At 33.6% G+C, this 5,990-nt stretch overlaps 1 long non-coding RNA gene across 2 annotated transcripts; it reads right to left on the minus strand.

Annotated features, from left to right (window-relative positions):
- Positions 1–1,696: 1,696 nt before the first annotated feature.
- Positions 1,697–4,381, minus strand: LOC124886535. 2 transcript variants are annotated; one of them, XR_007043862.1, is made up of 5 exons: positions 3,593–4,381; positions 2,602–2,652; positions 2,440–2,521; positions 2,150–2,199; positions 1,697–1,934 (listed from the first exon to the last, which is right to left on the minus strand). It is a non-coding gene; the product is annotated as an uncharacterized LOC124886535 (long non-coding RNA). The 2 variants fall into 2 exon arrangements; XR_007043860.1 differs by having other exon boundaries at positions 1,697–2,199.
- Between the last annotated feature and the right edge of the window lie 1,609 nt (positions 4,382–5,990).

The raw sequence follows: 5,990 nt of genomic DNA on the forward strand, positions 1-5,990 counted from the left end.
TTTTAGTATTATTTGTCATGACTATTGTATCTTCAGACGTTAAGTGATATTAATGAACATTGATGAAAGACTTTATCCTTTAAGAACTCTTATTCTATTATGTTTCCTCTCTATTCATTATGTTAGTTGTATGCTTATGTGATATGTCGAAATGTTCGCTCGTACTAGCAATAGTACCGGGTGCGTGCCACGTCTAGGGCCTCGGCTCGGGGCGTGACATCTTCGTTATATGTCTAAAACTCAATATGTTCATTTTCAAGATGACAAAATCATTCACGCAACAAATAGAATTATTTAAACTAGTAAATTCCAAATTTATCATTGTATGAGTTATTTACTAGAGTAAAAGGTTTGCTACATTGAGAGTAGTTTGCATGATTTTGCTATTGCAAATCTTACTACTTCGGGAGTAAATATCAAATTTACTACTCCAGCAGTAACTTTCACGGTTCTATTATTTCAGGAGTAGATTTAAGATTAATTTTAAACTTACTACTTCGGGAGTAAATTTTAGAATAATTCTTTCTACCCCTTCTGAATGTGATTTTCACAGTCAAATGCACATTTATATGCGTTACTAAATATTACTCATATCAAATTCACATCAGAAAATGGATCAGTAGTTGTAACATTTATCAAAAATTCTCATTCCTTGAGAATGAAAGATAATTAACAATTTATCAAAATTTTTCATTCTTCGAGAATGAAATATAATTATTACAACGTGCCTTAAGCATATCAAACTATGATATCTTAGGACCTCTGTCAATATTTTGCTACTTCAGAAGCAAATCGAGGAATACACATAGTTGTAGAGAATTTTCTCTGTCATATCTTTAATTTCAGATTTACTAGCACATAACATTTTATACAAACTTTATTTAGTTACAAGATTAGAGAGATACTATTAACAGAAATGTAAACTAATACAACTTAACAGGAAAGTAAACAATCAGAATATTTCATATTCATCATCTACAGGATGATTACCATATCCTTCGGGGATTGTAAGGAAATTTGAGGCATCTAAATTCATGGGCTCAACATTTTTGATGGGTCTGGCTAAATATCATGGCCTTAGCCCTTTCTTGATTTGATGCCTGATTTTCGTTTTTGATTGTATCTGTCAGACCCATCGCATCCAAATGTATTTTGACATCCAATGCCCAGGACATGTAAATTTTGTCTGATGTATCTAGAGCAACAAATTTGTGTTTGGATATATTTGACATTATTTAAGAAAAACAAATACTAACCTTTATTATCTGTATTTACGCGGAATGGTAGAGACTCATGCTGATAACGTGCTATAAAATATCTATAAAAGTAATCAAAAGTAAAGCAAAAAATGAAAAGTGTAAAGTCTTACTTTATCCATTATTGGTAATGGCTATTTATAGCCAACATACAATATGAATACTTGTCCAAAATGAAGGGGTGGGGGATGACTCATTTTTATTCTTACATAGTAAGGAGCCAAATGGCAACTACATGGCATCCATTCACAACAGTTAACACTTACGTAATATTACTAGTTCTTTTAATTATAGTCATTGTTCCATCTCAATTCAGTAACTTTTAATTATTATTATTGGAGATATAAACTAGGTTCCTTTTCCCTTTTCTGTTTGCATTTTCTATTGTTTGAGAACTGGGAAAATAACTTCATTAAACAAGAGACTAAGGACGACATATAGAACTTTAAAAACTGACGTCTAACTCATCACATTTGTTCCTACTTGTGGAAAAAGAAAAGGGTACTCCTTACAGAGGTGTAAGCACATTCAATTTACAAATCCCAATGAATCAGTTACAACATAAAATAGATATCAAAAGGAAAAAAAAAAAAAAAAAATTGGTCTGTGTATCCTGATGTCAGTTCTACTTTCTCCTCCTACTTGAGTAGACAGTATCAACCACGGAATAATTCCTACCTGTAAGTTCATTAAACAAGCTAATAAAATGCCATTCAACCAAAAGACGAGCAACTTAAGCAGCAGCTGCTTTTATATGATATGTTGCACACGTACTGGCTCTACCTTCAGAGATTCAAACCCAAGACTACGCTCATATGACTGCTCTATTTTCAGTCACTATTTCCTCTAAAAGAATAAATGACAATAGAGAAACAATTGAGACTAATCATTACTATAACATTTTCATTGGCAGGACCTCCAGCTCGCCAGGACAACATCTTGCCTGCAGTAGTGGAAGAACAACAGATCAGTATGTCACAGGCAAATAACTATCTATGGAAATACGAACAAGGACCTCTCCCCAAAAGCCGGTGAAAGAAATATATCATAAATCACAATGGAAGACAAGCAAAGCAGGTTGGTAAGTGGGTAAACAATATTTTTAAGTATGCATACATCATGGTCACAAAATGCCCTGCAAGTAATGGCTACAGCTCAACAATCTAGAAATCAGAAATATTACCAAAAGGCTGTACGAGCTGCTTAGATATGGAAGCCACAGGAATACGCCGAAAGTAGATAATCAACAAGAAGTACGTCAAGACCTGTGTGATTAGGGGGTAAATAAGCTTCTTACAGCTTAAACAAAGCTTGTAAAAAATCACTACACAAATCCAATGAATACCTGTAAAATAGTTAGGCCTTTTGTGTATGTATCATGTGACAATTTCTTGATCTGCAACAGAGGATGAGAACTAATTAAATTTAGTGATAAATTTCATCCAACTAATATGCTATAAAGAGAACAACACCAGCAACAAGAGACACTATGCCTCAATCCCCAGCTGGTTGAGGATAGTATATGATTTATCCTCACTACCAGTTTCACTTCACTTGGACCCATTTCATTCCAATTCAATACGTTGAAGTTTTCTAACACTCAAAATTCTCCATGTTTTCCACTGACATACAATTTCTACAAGATTAAAAGTACTAACAAATATAGTGTAAGCATACGAAGATACCTAAACCTCAACACCAACTAGTTTGTATGTGCTATAAAGACTGAAGTGTAAGTTACAAGAAAATTAAGACAAACGTCGAGAAAGAAATATCAACATAAATGAGAACACAAGACAGGGAGGTGATATACTTTGGAGTATAGCTCTGTCACATTACCAGCCTAGAAAGTCACCTTCAAGTTAGCAACGTAACTTTCCTCAATTTGGCTAGCCTAATGTAAATCCACGATTAATCCATCCCGACTACCAAATTACTTGCTTGTAGATCTCAAGACCGCTAATATTACTATCTCTGACTCACTTCTTCAGCAAAAGACATCCCTAGAGTCTCTTCAAATTTCTTTTCAAATAAAGGAGGTGAATTTTTAAAAAATTTCAGTAATAAAATTGTGGATATTCTCTCTTCTTTAGATCAATCCCTTTGGTAGCATTGTAGCATCTGTTTTACAACTTCTAATATGAACGATTGCAGATCGACAGAAAGTTTTTTTCAGAATCCAAAACACAACTTCTTTCCAAGAATTATATCCGAATTTACTACTCTGCAGGAGCTGTTTGTGCTTAACTTGATGTTTAATCAATGAATCCACAAAGTTTGTTTGTGCTTATTAACATACTTCGGTACCTACTTTTCAATACTCCAAGAATACTTACTTGCTCTGCTTAATAGTATTTCTGTTCATGGAGACTCTTTTTCATTGGAAGACAATCAGATAGTAGTTCTCATGGTTCTTCTTCTAAGGTCCCAAATCCCAAACCTTGAATATCACTAACATTAGGTTTGCAGATGTTCTTTTAATCAGGTAGGAGCTCAATAATGACGAGGCCAGACGAATAACCCTAGATCAATTTTCTCTGAACTACCTTTAATACTTCATCCAGTCTTGTGAAAGAGAGCCCCTTTTCTTGACATGATCGACTCAGGTAAAGAAGAGACTGCTTTGCCTGGTAAATCAAGTCAGAATATCTACTAGGCAGGCTGTGGAAAAATATTTTGGGGTTCCTTGGACTTCTAGCAGGCAGCAAGCTTTTATACTTGGCCATTGGTTCATGATTGAAAAGTTTAGTATAATCAATGCTGAGTTCTAGTAAAGAAGACACAGCATATCAGTCTGTAGCTTGTATGTGTTTCTGCTTGAACATACTTGAACAGCCACTAATGCAAAAGACAAGTACTAACCACAACTTCTCAACAGTCTTAACTTTTAAGTAGGACAGATATACTTGGTTTATGTAGTCCAGAGATTCTGGAAGAAAACTTCAACGATCAGAGTATAGAAATTTGCTGCAGAAGCAAGGAAAGAAATACTGTAGTATTTTAAGAAAAAAAAACAAATGAGCTGAGTGGGATTTTGAAGTTCCTCATCTTAGGCATGTGCATTTGATCCGTGAGTACTCAACATTTAACGGGCTCAAAACACACTAGTAGAACTAGAGATCTGACCGTGCTTAGAAAATTAAGGAGAAGTAGGTTCTGTTCCTATAAATTGGTCTCCTATTATGTTATTTAGTTTTACTTTTAGGTTTTTGCATCATAGTTTTTTATTTAATTTCTAGTTTTTTTTTCCTCTTTTGGTTTTTAGTTTTGGGTTATAGGTGTCAAAAGAGTTTTAAAATGAGATGTACGTGACACAAGTCTTAATAATTGAGTGAAGATGACAATTACTTTATTATGGATTAAAAAAGTTTGAGAAATTTTAAAATAACTCACAAGTTTTTAAATTTATACTTTGATCCAAATGTTAGTTGATATAACGAAAAACAGAGGGGAAAAGGGTGTGCTTCTCTCTCTTCTCATCCGTTGTTGTCTTCTCTCTCTTCGCGATTTTTAATGTTCATTGTTGTTGCTGCTTTATTCATCATCTTCTGCTTTATTATCATCATTTTATACTTCATTATCCTCTTCATATTCTTCTTGTTGACCATTGTTGTTGTTGTTGTTACTGCAACTGCTGCTCTTTGATCAATTTCTTAGGTCAAATTTTGTTTCGTACATCACTTTCAACTTTGGCATTTTTGATAGGAGACTTTGGTAAGTCAAATTATGCTTTTTAGTTGAATTTATCATCTGGGTAATTGCTAGTGTGCTGTTTTTCCAACAATAGCTAGCACACGAACTTGAATGCAACATAAGAGCCATCTGTTTAAACAGATCCATCATCTGTTGCGCTAGATAGATATTCTGTTGCAACATAAGACTCATATGTTGGATTCATTTTTATGGTTCTATAGTGCCCGTAACATGAATCGAACAGATGGGTAGAGGTGTGCAAAAATTGAACCGATCGATAAACCGAACTGCTAAAAATGTTATTGGGTTATTGGGTTAACGGTTTCTTATTGGTTTTATAAAAAAATTTGTTGGGTAAACGGTTTGATTTCGATTTTAGCTTATTGGGTTATCGGTTTACACTAAGTAATTCACAGTTCAGTAATTCACAAAGTATTAACCTATTCAGGGAAACAAAGGCACAATATAAAGCATGAGTATTATCGTACTGGAAAGCTTGAAGCATTTAGTAGCTTCCAACACTTAGGATTCTATTTTTTTCTGAACTAACATTCAGTTCAAGTCTGAACATTCTTGTAAACTAAAATGCATTGGTAGGATTTTGACTGTAACTAAGATTTTATTTTTTTTATGTTAGTTGTTACTATTTCTATTTTATGAGTGTTTTCTTATTGATTAAACCGAAAACCATTAAGAAAATATCTTATTGGTTGGTTATTGCTTTTACATATTTAAAAATCAAAAACCGATAAACCGAACCAATAACACATAAACTGAACCGAACCGAACCAACCGATGCACCTATTGCACCAGATTAGTAATCTGCTCCAACAGACAATTAATCTATCCCAACAGAATATTTATCTGTTGCAACATATTATAATTCTATTGCAACAAATGAATAATCTGTTTCAAACAACACAATATTGCTCCTGTCACAAATCCAACAGATAACCCGTATGTTGATCTCTTGCTATTGATACTGGATTCAAATTATTCCTTAATCGTAGACATGTTTGTTAAGAAGAAGAAATAGACAGG

This window comes from Capsicum annuum, chromosome 1 (assembly GCF_002878395.1).
Source record: "Capsicum annuum cultivar UCD-10X-F1 chromosome 1, UCD10Xv1.1, whole genome shotgun sequence".
NCBI lineage: Eukaryota > Viridiplantae > Streptophyta > Magnoliopsida > Solanales > Solanaceae > Capsicum > Capsicum annuum.